This window comes from Delphinus delphis, chromosome 2, assembly GCF_949987515.2.
Source record: "Delphinus delphis chromosome 2, mDelDel1.2, whole genome shotgun sequence".
NCBI lineage: Eukaryota > Metazoa > Chordata > Mammalia > Artiodactyla > Delphinidae > Delphinus > Delphinus delphis.
The window spans coordinates 85,019,049-85,038,000 of record NC_082684.1 but is presented as its reverse complement, the minus strand read 5'-3'; the positions used below and the strand labels follow the sequence as shown (position 1 = coordinate 85,038,000).

The 18,952-nt window shown below is 40.6% G+C and overlaps 1 protein-coding gene and 1 long non-coding RNA gene across 3 annotated transcripts in view; one reads left to right on the top strand and one right to left on the bottom strand.

Annotated features, from left to right (window-relative positions):
* Positions 1-328: 328 nt before the first annotated feature.
* Positions 329-14,754, bottom strand: LOC132420531 (uncharacterized). 2 transcript variants are annotated; one of them, XR_009518384.1, is made up of 4 exons: positions 14,683-14,754; positions 13,313-13,376; positions 12,260-12,390; positions 329-417 (listed from the first exon to the last, which is right to left on the bottom strand). It is a non-coding gene; the product is annotated as an uncharacterized lncRNA (long non-coding RNA). The 2 variants fall into 2 exon arrangements; XR_009518383.1 differs by lacking the exon at positions 329-417 and having other exon boundaries at positions 11,156-12,390.
* A 15-nt stretch (positions 14,755-14,769) lies between these two features.
* Positions 14,770-18,952, top strand: part of INO80 (INO80 complex ATPase subunit) — a 131,835-nt gene continuing 127,652 nt past the window's right edge. The window contains exon 1 of the mRNA XM_060005019.1: positions 14,770-15,308. The gene's annotated coding sequence lies outside the window, so the exon portion shown is untranslated. The remainder of the gene's footprint in view (positions 15,309-18,952) is intronic.

The window sequence follows — 18,952 nt, the reverse complement described above, 5'->3', positions numbered from 1 at the left end:
ATACACTACTAAACGTAGATAGCTAGTGGGAAGTAGCCGCAGAGCACAGGGAGATCAGCTCAGTGCTTTGTGACCACCTAGAGGGGTGGGATAGGGAGGGTGGAAGGGAGGGAGATGCAAGAGGGAAGAGATATGGGGACATATGTATATGTATAACTGATTCACTTTGTTATAAAGCAGAAACTAACACACCATTGTAAAGCAATTATACTCCAATAAAGATGTTAAAAAAATAAAAACAACAAATTATATGTTTGAAATTAAAAAATAATATAAATAAATAAAATGCATAACCAACAAGGACCTACCATATAGCACAGGAAACTCTGTTCAATGTTACGTGGCAGCCTGGATGGGAGGGGAGTCTGGGGGAGAATGGATACATATAATGTATGGCTGAGTCCCTTTGCTGTGTACCTGAAATTATCATAACATTGTTAATCGGCTATACTCCAATATAGAATTAAAAGTTAAAAAAATTAAAAAACCTTTTCTTACGGAAAATTTCTAACATACTTAAAAGTGCAGAAAATAATATAATAAACCCCCAGACATTACATCAACATTCTATCATTCTTGTTTCATCTATTCTTTTTTTTCTGAAATATTTTAAAACAAATTCTAGACATCATATAATTTCCCTGTAAATATTTCAGTGTATATCTCTAACAAATAAGGCCTTAAGAAAATAATCACACAGACTCTTTCATAGGACAAAGAAGACACTTCTAAATCATTTTGTGAGGGCAACATTACCCTGATGTAAAAATCTGAAAAGGACATTTCAAGAAAAGAAAAATACAGACCAATATTCCAAGCTCACCAGTTTGCCCATTCCTTGAAATATTTAGTATTCACCATTATCAACAGCAATAATCAGAACAACAGTGTCCACCCGAAATGTTCCTGTAATCATGTTTTCTGTGAGGAGCCTGTGGTCCCTCAAATTTCATAAGGGAGATATTTATGATGATATCATGTTTACGTTCAGCCTTCAGTTTCAGGACTCAGGTGTCTTCCATCTCAGCAGCCTCCTCCAATGCTCAGTGGTTCCCTTCTTGATTTCACCACATTGTAATTCAAGTATGGTGGCCCTATCTGAATCTACCTTTCTTCTGACTTTGATGTTAATGTATTCTTTTCGTTTCCCATTTGTTTATTGGGTGGCAAACCCATGAGAAGAAAGACCCCTCTCATGAACTGGCTTAAATATCTCTCCTCTGGAAAGTTTTCTCTAAAGTCTGTTGACAGTTATTGATGCCTCCTGTCTGCTTCCTAAGTACTTTGTACATACTTCTTTTGTTGCACTTGTTATGCTGTGATTAATCTGATGTCTCCCTCATCAGACTAAATAGCCAGTGATTAACACATTGCTTGGCATAAAGCAGTTAGCTTAGTAGATGTCTGCTGAATGAAAAAGTGAATAATAAAAATGCAGAGCTAGAGTTAGTGTAGATTACTTAAGCCCAGAAGAGTGTGCCTCTATAAGTAAAATGTCTTCTAACTTCAACACACATAGAAATCAGAAAGCTTCAAAGGCCCTTACAAAAGGATAGGTATATTTTATGATTTCATTTTTAATATAATCCTTTTAAATTATAAAGGTTAAGTAGATCCTTGTTAAAAAAAAAAGACTCAAACAAATCAGACGTGTTAAAGTGAGAGGTAAGAGTTCTCTAAAAGGATGCTGCCAGTTTAGACTTCTTCATTAGTGTATAGTGGTGTGTATGTCCCTTGGACAGTGCCTGTACTAAGCTTAATCTTTGCCAATTTGGTAAGTGAAAAACACTATTTCAATTTAAAAAAAAATTGTATTTATTCTAAGTGAAGTTGAGAATCTTTTAATATGTTTACTAACCTTTGATATTTATTTTTCTATGTTGTTTTTCTCAAAGCCACATCTCCAGTGCCTAGAACCATGCCTTGAATACACTAAGCATTCAGTAAATACCTATTGAACAACCGAATTGATTTCCTTTTTCGCCTCTTTTCCTATTGGGCTGTTAATTTTTAAATTTTGGTGTATAAGTGCTCTCTGTATATTAAAGAAATTGGCTTTTTTATGTGACTTGTGGTGATTTTTAGGTTGTTACATTAACTGTTTCTGTTATATTTATCAGCCTTTTCCCTTATTTTATTTTTTAAAAATTCATACTTATCTGTTTATTTTCAGTGAATTTTTAATTCTGGAATAATTTTATTTATTTTATGTTATTATTATTTATTTTTTAAATTGAAGTATAGTTGATTTACAATTAGTCTTTTCCTTTATGACTTCTGGATTCTATGGCAGGCTCAAAAGGGATCTTTCACTCCAAGGTTAAAAAATAATCTATGTTTCTTCTAGTACCTTTATGATTTTATTTTTCCATTTGACACAGTTTTGCTGCTTTGGCTACCCAGAGGAACACCCCATCTTTTTGAAAATCTCCTTCCCCCTCTACAAGCCCATGTGCTGGTAGTGGATGTCTATCAGAATCCATTGTTCCAGTGACTTCCCTGGTGGTCCAGTGGCTAAGACTCTGCACTCCCAATGCAGGGGGCCCAGGTTTGATCCCTGGTCAGGGAAATAGATCCCACATGCATGCTGCAACTAAGAGTTCGAAGGCCGCAACTAAAAGATCCCGCATGCAGCAACTAATACCCAGCGCAGCCTAAATAAATAAATATTAAAAAAAAAAAAAAAGAATCCATTGTTCCAGTTCAGCCAGCTGGGGACCAGAAGATCCTGTACATATATAGGAAAAGTACCCCAGCATAACTATAGATACCCAGTAGTTTCCAGTCAGCTTCTGGGTTTCTCCCTGAATGCATTAATGTATACTTTAACTATTTTTTAATGGTATAGCTTTGTTCTGTGTCAGAAGTCTTGAAAAATTAGAGTAAAGGTCTAAACCAAGGCTGCACTGACCTTTCAGTCTGCTGGATAGCCCATTACCAGCATGAATTCAGTGTCTCCCTGTGCCTCTCACTCCAGACCTGGTTCTCATTGACTGACTCCTTTTCACTAACTTTCCCTCAAATTTACAAGTTGAGTCCAGAGGCAAGAAAACAGAGAACCACAGAACCACAGTTCCTAAGGAAAAAGATGGAACACACAGATGCTTCCTTCTGGTTAATGTCCCCGTCCTCTGGGAACTCTGCTCCAATATGTTTTTACAATCCCAAAAATGGAGTTTGGTAGGGCAAAGGGTACTGTGGAAAGTGTGTTGTTGACTGAAATGGAACGAAGTGTCTCCTTGAGTGGCGAGGCCTAGCACTGCCATCTCTCTGGTGAAGGAAGAGCCTGAAAAACAGAGAGGACTTCTAAGAGTTGACTGTGGTGGAGAGGATGCTGGAAAACTGCCTGAATGTTTCATGCTTTTCACTTTTTTTTTTTAATTGAAGTATACTTGATTTACAATGCTGTACAGCATTGAAGTATAGTTAATTACTGCTGTACAGCAAAGTGATTCAGTTCTCTGTGCTATACAGTAGGACCTTGTTGTTTATTATGCTTTTCATAGAATAAGTGGACCTGTTAAGAGCTAGCTGGATTTGGTCCTCTTGGAGCAAGGGGTTTGCTCTCCCTGGGACTTGGCTTGAGCACATATCAATGGGAGACAAGCACATGGAAGCTCTTCTAGACCCTGCCCAGTATGCTCCCGACATGGGGAAAGAAAACAGGCTGGTGGTAGAAACAACCTAGAACCCTTGATTGAGTTTGTCTCTTGCTTTAAAACTTGAGGGGAACCTGTCTTCTCCTTCAGAGTCCATTGTGCCATGCATGGTTCAGTTCCAGCCTTCTTTGTCATGTCACTTCTAGCACTGGCATGAAGTCAAACTGGTTTCTCCCCTTTGTTAGATCTGACACACAACATTCCCCAGGCATACATTGCCTGCACTGGCAAAGAGAAGAGATGATGAGTAGTTATTCATCCTGTCCCTGACATCTGTCCAGATATGGTCCAGATTTATGGGGTATGAATTCAGATAAGGATAGGCCTGGGACATGTACAGGTACTTAAGGTTGCTAGGGACCAACTGAGGAATACTCTCTCAGCCTCACAGGACCTTTAGATTTGGGCTAGAACCAGACTGGTCTCTGGGCTGTCCTATTATCACTTTCTATTTGAGTTCAGTGATAACCTTGCTGGGATTATTCTGAACAGCTAAAATGTGGACACATCCACTAACAGATAAATTTAAGAAAACCTCTAGTTTTTGTTTTTGTTTTTTTTTCATTTTGTTTTGTTTTTAGCATTGTCTAGGAAAAAGAAGGGGGCCCTGGAGGATGCTGCTGGGGAGATCTGGTCTGTTCCTTTTCTTTTCTATTTTACAGCTTTATTGAGATATATTCACATACCGCACAATACATCAATTTAAAGTGTACAATTCAGCAGTTTTAGTATATTCACAGTTACATGCAACTATCACCACAATTTTATTTATTTATTTATTTATTTATTTATGGCCGCTCAGCGCCGCATGCAAGAACTTAGTTCCCCAACTAAGGATCGAACCCGTGCCCCTTGCAGTGGAAGCGCATAGTCTTAACCACTGGACCGCCAGGGAAATCCCCACAATCAATTTTAGAATATTTTCATCACCTCAAAAAAGAAACTCTGTACCCTTTAGCTATTACCGCCTCTTCCCACACTCTTCCCTGCCCTAAGCTATCACTGATCTACTTTCTATCTCTATAGCTTTTCCTATTCTGGACATTTCACACGCATAGAATCATGTAATATGTAGTCTTTTGTGACTGACTTCTTTCAGTTAGTGTAATGCTTTCAAGGTTCATTCATGTTGCAGCATGTGCCAGTACTTCATTCCTTTTTATTAATGAATAATATTCCATTGTATGGATATCCCACATTTGTTTACCCATTAATTGGTTGATGGACATTTAGGTATACCTTTGGCTATTATGAATAATGTTGCTATGAAAATTTGTGTACAAGTTTTTGTGTGGACATATGTTTTCATTTCTCTTGTGTCTAGACCTAGGAGTGGAGTGCTGGATCAAATGGTAGCAATGTACTTAACATTTTGAAGAACTGCCAGAATGTTTCCAGAGTGGCCCCACCATTTCACACTGTTATTGTCCTTTATTTCTTGTGTCCCACTTACCCACATGGTAAATTTTCATATTCTTCGGACTTCAAGGTAGAAACTGAGGCTACCACTTCAGATAAGATATATGAAAGCTCAAACTACATGGAAGACATTATCGGCATCAGAACTATCCGCTGCACCTACCTCTAAGGCAATATTAAATATTATCCTTCTATAGATATTTGAACACATCCTCATAACAATCTAACTCTCCTGGTTATATCTTTCCTATTACGAAATAACCACAAAGGAGAAAAGAAGCTAAATATGTAAAACTACTTGTAAAACTTTCTGTCAGTCATGTTTTATACACTCATGGCTAAATTTATTTATCCTTTTTACATCATCCTTCTTGCCAGGCTTCTGACTCTAGCACCAACTTAAAAGGGGTCTGTTGTCATTACCACTAAATATATTGAATTTTTTTTGTACTTTGTTTTACCTACTGTCTTAAAATTCTGGCATGCCCTAAGGAGTTAAAAATCTTTGTATTGTGCCTCAGAGCTTTTCACCAGAATGCTCTGAATTTCTTTCACATATCTTGAGTCAAGTCCTGGATTTACTAATGGACTAGTTTTGTGATTTTAGACTTAATCTCCTTGAGGTTCTTTTTTGTCATCTATAAAGCAGAGATGTTCATACTATCACCTTTATAATATCATATGAGATGATGAATATAAACGCAAATATATAACATTAATACCAGATACATGTGAAGTTTTTTTTAAATCTCTCCTTGCAATCAGTTTAGCTCTGCCTGTCTTATCTGTAGATGTTAAATGCTGAGAAACTTAATGTGGAAGATACTATTTAGGGTTAGGGTTAGTAGTTATTTGCTATTTCCCTCAACTTGGCCAAATTGCTTTTCTAGAAAGAAAACAAATATTTTTAGTAATGAGCTTCTCTAATTAATTCTTTATATTTCTCAAAGATTCTCCCACAGCTGCTTTGTTTTCCTTTTCAGAGGAAGGACTTTCCTGATGACACTCATTCTAAAACTGTCAGGACATTCCATCCTCCACTCTGAATATGCCTCTCTTCCAGTATAACTTTGGCTGTACCATGATTACCATGTGGTAAAATTCATTTCACTATTTCAATTGGGATAGTTCCTTCATCAAATATTTCTTAAGTGTTCACTACCAACTTACATTTGTGTGGAGTTTTTTTTGGCTGTTATTATTCACAGAGCACTTTTAGTTGAAGATGCATATACCCTATGACTCAACAATTTCAGTAGTAAGTGTATACCCTAGAAAGACTCCCGTAGGTGCACAAGAAAGATGTGCAATATAAAAGAGAAGACAACTCTTAACAGTTTGTTTATTACTATGTAAGGTTAAATAATATTTGAGAATGTCAAGTAATTAAGAATAAATCTAACGAAAGTGGTCTGAGGCTCCTACAGGAAAAACTATAAAATGTTATTAAGAGGTAGTAAAGAGGGTCTAAACAAAACTAATAAATGTAGAGCTACTATGTTCACAGATAGGAAGATTTAATATCATGAAATGTCAAAGCTCTCTGAATTGATCTATGGATTCAATGAGATACAATAACACTGCCAACCACATTTTTCATTAAAATTGATAAAATGATATTAAATTTAAATGGAAGAATAAAGGACCAAAAAATAGCTGAACATTTCTGAAGATGAAGGGAGAATGACTTGCCTACCAAGTATCAGAACTTATTTTGAAATTGTACTAATTAAGACAATGTGACATTGGCACAGGGACAGACAAGTTGACCAATGGAATAGAATAAGTCCAGAAACAGACCATCATAATGTAGAACTTTAGTAAAAAACAGAGACAGCATGTCAAAGCAGTGAGAAAGGAACAATCAACATTTCAATAAATGGATTTGGAAAAAATGGATCTCTCTATGCAAAAAGATGAATTGGATATTTACTTTTCAACATATTAAAAAATTCCAGGATAAAAGATCTAAGTGTTGAAAAAAAACACCTCAGTAGAATATACTGGTGGATTTTTTTTTTTTGATTGTGGAATAGGGAAAGATATCTTAAGCAAAACATTAAAAACATTTGATTTAGAAGAGAATATTGATAAATTTGGCTATTAGAATTGAGAACTTTTCTTTAAGGGACATTGAAGAAAGCCAAAAGATAAGTAGCAAACTGGAGAAAGATATTCACAATAGGCAGAAATAGCAAAGGATTTGTATCAAGAATAAATTAAGAACTCTTTCAAATCAATAAGAAAAGCGTGCGCACACACACGCCTAATAGAAACAGAGGCAAAAGACATGAACAGGGATTTCACAGAAGAGCAACACAAATGGCCAATAAACGTTTGAGGAGCTGTTCAACCTTATAAAATTTTGGAGAGATAGTAATCCACAATCTCTCTTTTTTATTGCTGGTGAGAGTGTATAATTGCACAACTACTTGGGAATATAGTTTCCAAATAGTTTTAATTATTTTCTTTACTTGAGCACTTGCATATTTATGATCCTGTAAGTCTACTATTATGTATATGCCAAAGAAAACATCTTGGACATGCATGCGCAAGACAGGACAGATACAAGACTGTTCAGACCAACACTATTCATAACAGTGAAAACCTGGAAAACAACCCAAATGCCCATCAGTGGGAGAGTGGGTAAATAAACTATGGTATAAACAAGGTAATATTATACAACAGTAAAAATTAATTAAATAGGGCTTCCCTGGTGGCGCAGTAGTTGAGAGTCCGCCTGCCGATGCAGGGGACGCGGGTTTGTGCCCCGGTCCGGGAAGATCCCACATGCCGTGGAGCGGCTGGGCCCGTGAGCCATGGCCACTGAGCCTGCGCGTCTGGAGCCTGTGCTCCGCAACGGGAGAGGCCACAACAGTGAGAGGCCCGCGTACAGCAAATAAATAAATAAATAAATAAATAAATAAATAAATAATCTATAGAGACAGAAAGGTTAAGTGGTTACATGGGTGGAGGTGGGGCTTCGGGATGGGGAGTGAAGCTCATAGCTCATGGGGATGGGCATTTCTTTTCCAGGAAAGGAAAATGTTCTAAAATTAGATTATGATGACGGTTGCACAACTCTGTGAAGATACTAAAAAACATTGAATTACACACATTTCAGTGGATGCGGTTTTGGGTATGTGAATGAAATCCCAATAAAGCTGTTTTAAAAACTACCAGCTCCAGTGACACCTAACAGTTTTATCAACATTAAGTGGAAAAGGTAAGTCCCAAAAGACTACGTATAACAGGATACCCAGACTTCCCTGGTGGCGCAGTGGTTACGAATCCGCCTGCCGATGCAGCGGCCACACGTTCGAGCCCTGGTCCGGGAATATCCCACATGCCGTGGACCAACTAAGCCCGTGCGCCACAACTACTGAGCCCGTGTGCCTAGAGCCTGTGCTTTGCAACAAGAGAAACCACCGCAGCGAGAAGCCCATGCACTGCAACGAAGAGTAGCCCCCGCTCACGGCAACTAGAGAAAGCCCGTGCACAGCAACGAAGACCTAATGCAGCCAAAATAATAAAAAATTTTTAAAAATTAAAAAAAAAGTAAACTAAATAGAAAGAAGCCAGTGACAGACTTCTGATGTGTCATGAACCAAAGATTATGATCAATCTGTTTTTGTGAATCTGAAGTCCCCCCAAATTAAAAAAAAATAAAAATATAAAATAAATTAAAGCTACACATATTAACATGGATAAGCCTCAAAAACATAATGTTGACTGAAAAGAGCAAGTGAAGATATATATAATTTTTATGAAGATATATATACATATAAAACATGGATGGGTATTGTTAATAACAAATTCAGGATAGTGGTTATCTCTGGGAGTGGTGAGAGAGGAGAAAGGGAATAAAAAGGGCTACATATGGCATCAGCTATATTTGTAATGTTTTATTAATAAAAACAAATATGACAAAATATTAAGATTTGACAAATCTGGTGGTGGGTACACAAATGTTTGTTATATTTTTCCCTATATTTTTCTTTGTGCTGGTATATATTTCATAATTTTAAAATAAATGAGTGATAGCATCAAAGATTACAGATAGACAACCAAGTCAGTAAAGCAAATTAAATTGATAAGAGCAGACGTTTGGTATAGTGTAAGAATACAGAACTTGGCCTCTGAAGACCTGGGTTTGAGTCCCTGCTTTATCACTTACTATCTGTGTGAGCTTGAACAAGTTACTTAATTATTACCTAATCAAGTTAAGCCTCAGTGCCCTTTTCACAAAATGGAAATAAAGGGCTTTCATGAAGGCTAAATGTGTATTGCTCCTAGAGCACTGCCTATAGGTGCTGACAAAATGTTAGCTATTATTATGTTTTTGTGCTTTCAAAACAGCATTTACTCACCCATGCTAATTAGAACAAAAACCATCTCAGCAAGAGTGACAAATTCAAACAAATAAAAATCTTTTATTGTAGGAACTGCAAGCTCAAATATCTGCAGAAGTTGGGCAGTTGTGGAAAGTGTCAGTGGATTGGGTTTAAGTAGTGTCACCAGTAGTAATAGGGACTCTGGTGAACAGGAAAGCATATACCATGCTTAAAGGGAGAAGCTACAGTTCACTTCCATTCAGCTATTGGACCAGTGTTGTTATTCTTAGTTTTCAAAAAAAAAAACCTCAAACAAAACAAAACACACACCTGGAGGCTGGTTATGGCCAAAGACCACCAGTTTCTGGCCCTTGCTTTAATGTTTAAAGTGTGTATGCTGCAGATACCAGGCAGAATGCACTTGCTCTTCACCTCCCTGTTTTCCCTGGAATTCCAGAGAGCAGTTAGGACGGTGGGAACTCTCCCTTTTCCGGATGGAGCTGATGGTTGGTGGGGGCAGTTTCACGGTTATTACTGCTCATATAGTGGCCATCTCCGCTACATCTGAGAAAAGGTTATGTTGATACTTCTGGCTCCTCTCAAGTGAAGTCCCCCTATGTCTCCTGTGATTTCAACTTAGCTAAGGAATTTGAGAAGAGTGTGTCTTAAAATAGTTTTGTACTCTATGTAAGTTCCTGCATATCCCTAATTTTATCAAGACCAGAATCCATGAACCAGTGGACTAGTTGCTGTGGTTATAAAAAACTGTCCAAAGTGAAGAAAACCAGGAGAACATTGTGATTCCAAAGTTAAGGGAAGACGGTATTTCAAGAATGGAGATGAATACAGTTGAAAAGTTAAGTGGAATTAAAAAAAATTTAACTTTTTATTTTGAACTAATGTTAGGCTTACAGAGAAGGTGCAAAAAAGATTTCCTGTATTATTTTTCACCCAGCTTCCCCAGCGTTAACATCTTACATAACCTTAGTATAGTTATGGAAACAAGGGAATTAACATTAGTACAATATTACAAACTAAATTAGAGACCTTATACAAATGTCACCAGTTTTCCCACCAATGTCCCTTTTCCTTTACAGGATCCTTTCCAGGACTCTACATTAGATTTACTTGTTATTTCTTCCCAGTCTCTAGCAGTCTGCAGTTGTCTTCAGGTCTTTCCTTGTCTTTCATTATCTTGACAGTTTGGAAGAGTATTGATCAATTCTCTTTTGGAAAGTCCCCCAATTTCAGATTGTCTAATGCTTTTTTCATGATTGGAATGAGATTATACATTTTCAGCAAGAATACCACAGAAATGATACTGTCCTTCTCAATGCAAAATATCAAGGGGTTCATGATGTAAATATGTCTTGTTACTGATGATGTTTATCTTGATCACTTGGTTAAGGTGCTTTGCTGAGTTCCATCATTATTTTTTAAAATTAATTAATTAATTAATTTTTTTGCTGCTCCGGGTCTTCGTTGCTGTGCGTGGGCTTTCTCTAGTTAAGGTGAGTGGGGTCTACTCTTTGCTGCGGTGTGCGGGCTTCTCATTGTGGTGGCGTCTCTTTTTTTTTTTTTTTTGTGCGGTCCGCGGGCCTCTCACTGCTGTTGCCTCTCCCGTTGCGGAGCACAGGCTCCAGACGCGCAGGCTCAGCGGCCATGGCTCACGGGCCCAGCCGCTCCGCGGCATGTGGGATCTTCGCAGACCGCGGCACAAACCCGCGTCCCCTGCATCGGCAGGCGGACTTTCAACCACTGCGCCACCAGGGAAGCCCAATGGTGGCTTCTCTTCTTGAGAAGCACAGGCTCTAGGTGCGCGGGCTTCAGTAGTTGGGGCATGCAGCCTCAGTAGTTGTGGCTCATGGGCTCTAGAGTGCAGGCTCGGTAGTTGTGGCACATGGGCTTAACTGCTCCGTGGCATATGGGATCTTCCCAGACCAAGGATCAAACGCATTTCCCCTTCGTTGGCAGGCAGATTCTTAACCACTGTGCCACCAGGGAAGTCCCTCACCATTATTAAGTTACTATCTTTCCCTTTGTGCTAAAATGTATCTTGGGTGAAACACTTTGAATCTATGTAAATCCTGTTTCTCCTCAAATTTTCACCTACTAATTTAGCATCCATCTGTGGATCGTGTCTGCAAGTTATTACTGCAATGTTTGCCTAGTGGTGATTTTTGTTATCCCTCTTTCCTTCTCCATTTATTAATTGGAATTCTACTCTAAGAAAGAGTTGTCCCTTTTCTCCCATCCATTTAAATAACCAATTATTTGTTTGTATCAGTATGGATGCATGAATATTAAAAATAAATACCATGGGTCCATGGGTCATAATGCAATATTGTCATTTTTATTTTGTTGCTTTGGCCATTAGGAGCTCTTTCAGATTGGCTGCTGTGTTCTTGTGACATCCTTTTTTAAGCATTATTTCCTGGCACCACAATATATTCCAGGCTCATCTGGTAGTTTCCCTGCCTCAGCCTAGGAATCAGTTATTTCTCCAAGGTTCTCCTTGTTCTTTTTATTGGAAAATGGTGTTTAGAAATCAAGATCTGGATGCTAGGTATCCTCATTGCTTCTAAATACTCTCAGCAGACAGAACTAGGAAATATGTTTATTAATTCACACATACACACCAATCTATATTTCTGTACCTATTTTACATATATTAAAAACCATGAGTTTATACAGATACCTCAGAATCCAATCCAACACCACAGCCTTCATTTTAGCTTTCCCCTCTTCCTTACTTAATAACTTTTTTCTCCAACAGTGAGAAACACAGCTTATGATCTACAATATATTTGCTTAATTCTAACATGCATACTGGAGAGAAATACTTACGATGTGGATCACAGAATTTATGTACAGTTCAGTTGGTTTATTCTTAGGTATCCAGTCAAGATACTGTTTCCCTCAGTACTTAGGTGAGTTCTTTTCCTCCCCACCCCTTGTAGAGTCGCTGTGTTACTCATCTGTAAAACAGTCAAGTTCATTCCTTAGTCTTTATATTCAGTTTTGGGTCTTTCCTCTACCCTGACACATAGTGGGTTTTCTTTTTGTTTATTGCTTTATTATTGGAAATAAAATACATATCCTAAATTGCACAGTTCCCTCAAAATTATCATTAAATGATCTGTTTCCTTTATTTTCTAATGTATTTTAAACATTACCCTAATAAAATTAAATATTGCATATTGAATGATTTTTCTTAATATTATGAACAGTTTTTAAAGAAAGCCAAAGAGATTCCTTTATTTGGATAGAAAACAGAAAATGTTACAATGAACTGTAAAATAAAATCAAGATATTTCTAGAAAACATTAAATCTCAATTTAAATCCAAATTACAAAGAAATTGTGGATTAAACTTTATGTGAGGTACTAAATCTCTGACGCAAAGAATGTACAAAGACCTTCAATCAATAATGCAAGATTAGGGAATTCCCTGGCACTCCAGTGGTTAGGACTCCGAGCTTCCATTGCAGAAGCCCGGGTTTGATCCCTGGTCCGGGAATTAGGATCCCACAAGCCACGCAGCAAGGCCAAAAAAAAAATAAAAAAAAGAATGCAAGACTGTATTAGAGATTAGAAAAAACTGGACTTTAATGTGAAAGTCATAGATGAAAGATGAGAGTTGTACATCAAAAGTTCTAGAACAGAACTGGGGGGGGCAGGCAGAATAATAGCCTTCCCCCAAGGATGTCCACAAAACCTGTGAATATATTAGGTTACAGACAAAGGGGGATTAAGGTTGCAGGTGAGCTAAAAGTTGCTAATCAGTTGATTTTAAAATAGGGAGCTTATCCTAGATTATCTGGGTGGGCCTGTTGTAGTCACAAGGATCCTTAAAAGGGTAAGAGTTGGTCAGATATGACATGAGAAGGACCCAACCTACCATTGCTGGCTTTTAGATGGAAGAAGGGAGCCAGGAGCCGAGGAATGCAAGTAGCCTCTGGAAGCTGGAAAAGGAAACAAATTCTTCCCTTGAGCCCCCAGAAAGTAAGGCAGCCCTGCCAACACCTTGATTTTAGCCCAGTTTGAGACCCGAGTCAGACTTCTGACTTACAGAATTGTAGGATAGTAAGTCTGTGTTAAGCCACTATATTTGTGGTAATTTGTTAGCACAGCAACAGAAAACAAATACAACAGACAACCTATACGTCTGAACTTTAAAGGACCATACAACTTGGTCCCTCCGCAGCTCACTGACTTTTCCCCCTTTATTCTTTTCTTTTTGATTTATGCTCCAATCAGCTGGTTGTTACTCAAATATTATCGTAGTTGGTTTTAGGTGTTTATGTTTTTGGGTATGTGAAACATATGGTTCTAAGAGACAGTCCTATATAAAAATATCTGCCACTCCTTTGTCGATCCTGCTACCTTGTTCCAATCCTCCCCTTCTTGCCACCCTTCTCACATAGGACATCATTCACCTTAACTTCTGGTTTATCCCTCCCCTGACAAATGAGCAGGTATTTGTGTTTTATGTCCCCTTCTTTCTTTCACAAAGGGTGTATATTATACTTTTGCCTTTAAGCAAAATTAACTTCTCAAAGTCCAGCGAATTTGGCACAAGAAGGCTACTTAGTGACCTTAAGCAAATGCTGTTCTGCTTACGTGCTAAGGGCCAGGCTGAAATGAATTAAAACATGAGACATGAGGGAACAGAAATAGAATAACTTTCAGTAAGTTCTTCTAATCCTTATCTGCAGTTAGGCTCTACACTAGGTACTTCTCATCACAGATGCTGGTAATTGAATTGCATTAACTTTAGTAAATGTGGGTAGTAGGGGTCGCAAACTATGGAGTTGGCACAGACAAGTCAAATTATTCCCTTTTCAGAGGCTCACTGGGTGAGTGTTAGAATAGGGAGGCATTTCTGATGACAGGTCTGTGTGTTCCCAAGTACTTGAATCCTAAAGCCTTCACCTTGGCGCCTTGCACAAATATGCCACAGCATCGCAGTCTTGGTCGCTGAGCCTAAAGTGGAGCCCCAAACTACTGTTACGAGAGGTTCCACGGAGCATGCACTTCCCCACAGTATACAACCCCACCCAAAGGGGCCAAAAACAGGATAAAATATCACACCCGAGCCTATACTTTCCCTCAGGTGAACTCAGCAGTGTTTGGTAGCCCCTAACAAACTAATCACAAGCACCCCCCACCCCAAGCTCCTGCCTGAGGGAACGAATATTCCCAGGATCCCGGGCCGTTTCGACTGACGTTACTTCCGGGAAAAGTAACCTTTCTTTGGCGGTTGCAGACCTGGAGAGGTCTCGCGACATTTGCTCCCGCGAGATCTGCTTGCTCACTCTAGCGATGACATCCTCCTCCTCCTCCCCGCCGCCTTTCGGCAATCTTCGGCAGTCCCAGCCCCGACCAATCTGCACTCAGATGGCATGGATCAGGATCTCCCCCCGAACCCCGGTCCGCGCGGGGCGTCAGGCTGTAGCGGCGGGGTGCGAGCTCCACGAGGCCGACCGCAGCTGCACTGCGGACGGCCACGGGCTGGCGACGAGCAGTGAGCGTGGGCGGGGCAGCGGTAAGCCCGCTGAGTAGCGGCTCGATTGTTCTGGCCTGGCTATGGCGCCTCTCCTCCCCCCCGCCATGGCTCCCCGTGTCCCTGCTCCGCTCCTCTCAGTGAGTGAAAGTGGCCGCCGCCGCCGCCGGCCCAGCGCCCGCAGCCGCCTCAGCGCCGCCGCCATCTTGGGGTCCCAGGAGCCGCCGAGGGAGCGAGCTAGGAGCGTCCACGCCCAACGCAGTCACCGTCCCACGGCCTCAGAGAGCGAACCGCAGCTCCATCGTCGGCGGGGCGACCCCCCCCTCCGGACCCCGCCCGCACCCCGCCCCCCCTCCGCCGCCGCCGCGGCGGCGGGGCCCGGCGGCCCGAGGTGAGGCGACTAGACGTGGGCGGGCAAACGGAGGGGGGGGGGTTGTGTAGGCCCCGTTGCGCCCCTCTCTGTGGGCGACGACTGGGCCGCGTCTTAAAGGGGCCGTCGCCCCCGGCCCTTGGATTTGTTGGGGTTAGTAGGGAGGATGGGTGTGGACACTCCCCGAAGGCTTGGGACCTCAGGGACCTGGGCCTCGTCCTTCCCCTCTCCTACCTCTGGAGACCCAGGGTCACGCGGTGACCTCAGACAGCTGAGGAAGCCCGTGGGGCGCCCACACGTGGGGAGTGTGTTAGACCAGGTGCACGTGGGACCCGGTGGGGCGGTGTCGGGCTAACACGTGTGTGGGTTTGGGGTGGGGAGGGGCAGGGCGGGGGCTGGTTGGGCTCGAGTGGGAACCTGGTGAGGGTTGCTGTGTCTGTCCTTTTAAACAAATGAGCCAGAGGGCTTGATAGTGTGTCAGTTTATGGTGAGCAAGTTGGGATCTGGGTGAATGGTGCATGCTGCTCGTTGGTGTTGGGTGGGGGCAGCCTAACACGTGCACAGACTTAGGAGTGTGTAGGTGTCACCCCTTCTAGTGTTTTTGGCTTTTGTAGGGCGTCTAGGCAAATGTCATCCAGTTTGACGTTCCTTCTTGAGCTTGCTGTTGAAAACTACTTCCGTAAGTGGAAGCCCCCTACAGTTTAGGAGTGGGAGATTCTAAGAAGGCACTCACTATTTTAGTTTAACGGCCAACTGTGCCGAATTCTTTGATTCGAACACTGTCTAGTTTTATGTTCGTGTACTTGTTGGTAGAATGGGAGAAAAAATAGGAGGTTGACTTTGCTAACATCACAGGTAACCAACTTACTTTTCTAGTCGATGACTTTCATAATTTCCTTTCCCAAGGAAATTTTCACTGTGGTTTACAAGTGGTGGCTTTTTGTTATTTATCTTTAAAGTAACACCTTTATTGAAGTATAATTCATATACCGAAAAGCTCAGCCTTTTAAAGTGTACAGTTCCATGATTTTTAGTATACTGATAGATTTGTACGGCTGTCACTGCTCTGTAACATCACTCCAAAAAGAAGGCCCCCTTAGCAGTTACTCCCCACTTCCCTTCCCCCAGCCCCTAGCAACCACTAGTCTCTTTTCTGTCTTTGTAGATTTGCCTATTCTGGATCTTTCGTATAAACAGAATCATACAATATGTGTCCCTTTGTGGCTGTCTTCTTTCACTTAACCATGTGTTCAAGGCTCATCCATGCTGTAGCATGTATCAGCACTTCGTTCCTTTTTATTGCCAAATAGTATTCCAACTCTGGTTGTGTTTTATGCTTGAAATTCTCAAGCTCTTCCTATAAAACATTAAGTTGAGATTATTATATATGGTAAACGTTGCATACTTACCAGATTCTAAAATGAATTTGTACTTTTAAGGATTAAATTCCATTATTTTAGTTTACTATGTTCTTTTCCTCTACATTTTGTTTCAGAAGAATCAGAATCAATTTTTAAAGGTCTGTGTTTTTTAATAGGAAATAACTAACTGTAAAGAACACAAATATTAGAAAGTTTATGACTAATAACGTTTTGAGTACATCAAGGTGGAAATGTGATTAAGTCTCAGCAACAGAGCATAAACTATGGTGTTACAGCTTCACTTAGTGAAAGTTTGTCATAGTACTACCAAGGGAAGGTATCATAACAGCCTTTGACTGCTGTTAACTTGTGTAGACATAGGACTAGGGAAGTACTAATAGACGTCTTTTCTGCCCACAATGTTAAAACTGGCTTGGAGATTTAACATGTCAACATAAAAGTTCACAAAAAATACAGATGCTGGGATGCAGTGAATTTTAGAGTGGACAGAATGGGATAAGGTTAATAGGAACCTTTGTGAAGGAAAATAAGTGAAGTTGATGACAAGTTTTTTTTGTTTGTTTGCGATACGCGGGCCTCTCACTGTTGTGGCCTCTCCCGTTGCGGAGCAACAGGCTCCGGACGCGCAGGCTCAGCGGCCATGGCTCACGGGCGCAGCCGCTCCGCGGCATGTGGGATCTTCCCGGACTGGGGCACGAACCGGTGTCCCCTGCATCGGCAGGCGGACTCTCAACCACTGTGCCACCAGGGAAGCCCGATGACAAGTTTTAAAGTTGCATCTTAAGCATAAGGATTTTGATACGATAGGCTGTAGCTTGCAGAAGATAAGAGCTTATTTGTTAATACTTACTAAACACCGTAAATGGGCACTGATCCTAATCATGAGGGCCTTTGTTCTACCTAATACCATCACCTTGGAGGTTAGGATTTCAATACATCAGTTGGGGAGGTGGGGGGGACACAAACATTTGGACCATAGCTGTACATTAAGTCAAATTCATTTGTACAAGCACTGGATTCACTTGCTAATCGTAATATAGTAGGTTTGCTTAGGGTTGAAAAGTTGGTCACAAAGAAGTTTAATGTCTCGGTTTAATAAGTACATAAGAGAGATTTCCATGTGTGTTAGGTTAGAAGTAGGAGATCAGTAATAGCAAATGTAATTGACAAATTAGATACGAAAAAATCACTGGGTCTAAATGCTATCCTTTTTGCTGCGCCGTGCAGCTTGTGGGATTTTAGTTCCCTAACCAGGGATTGAACCTGCACCCTTGGCAGGCAAAGCGCAGAGTCCTAACCACTGGAGCACCAGGGAATTCCCCATATTTTATTTATTTATTTGTTTATTTTGCGGTACGCGGGCCTCTCGCTGTTGTGGCCTCTCCCGTTACGGAGCACAGGCTCCAGACGCGCAGGCTCAGCGGCCATGGCTCACGGGCCCAGCCGCTCCGCGGCATGTGGGATCTTCCCAGACCGGGGCACAAACCCGTGTCCCCTGCATTGGCAGGCGGACTCTCAACCACTGCACCACCAGGGAAGCCCAGGAATTCCCCATATTTTTAACAAACTAGAGGACAATGAGTAAACTGTGTGACATGCCTTTGTAAACCTTCGTTACCAAGGATTGACAGATTGTGTGATGGTCTCTGGAGTAGCATTCTTACATTATTTATGTGCCCTAAACTCCTTTGTAGTCTAAAGAAACCTGTGAACCCCTTTTCATAAAAAGAATATGACTTTTTAACTGTGTGAAATGTAGTTCACCTTAAAAAAAATTTATGATGTAAGAAATTTGCTTTTTATTACTAAATAACAACTAGTGATAGTCCTGCTAATACTACATTCAGAATTGAAGGAATGTTAGTTTCAATTATAGGTTAGTGAAAATAAGGATGTAAGTTTTTTTCCATCCAAATTCTTGGACCCCAGTTTAAAGAGCCTTTGCCCTGGCGAGTCCCGGACACATAGCTAAGTCATTTCATATGCAGCAAACCAGGGGTTTCCGTAAGAAGTAGTAGGATTATTGGCTTAAAGACTTGAGTTAGAGTCCCGCTTAGCACTGGGTAAGTCAATGAACTTTTTTTTTTAAACAAATTTATTTATTTTATTTATTTATTTTTGGCTGCGTTGGGTCTTTGTTGCTGCACGCCAGCTTTCTCTAGTTGTGGTGAACAGGGGCTTCTTTTGTTGCAGAGCACGGGCTCTAGGCACGTGGGCTTCAGTAGTTGCAGCACATGGGCTCTAGAGTGCAGGTTCAGTAGTTGTGGCGCACGGGCTTAGTTG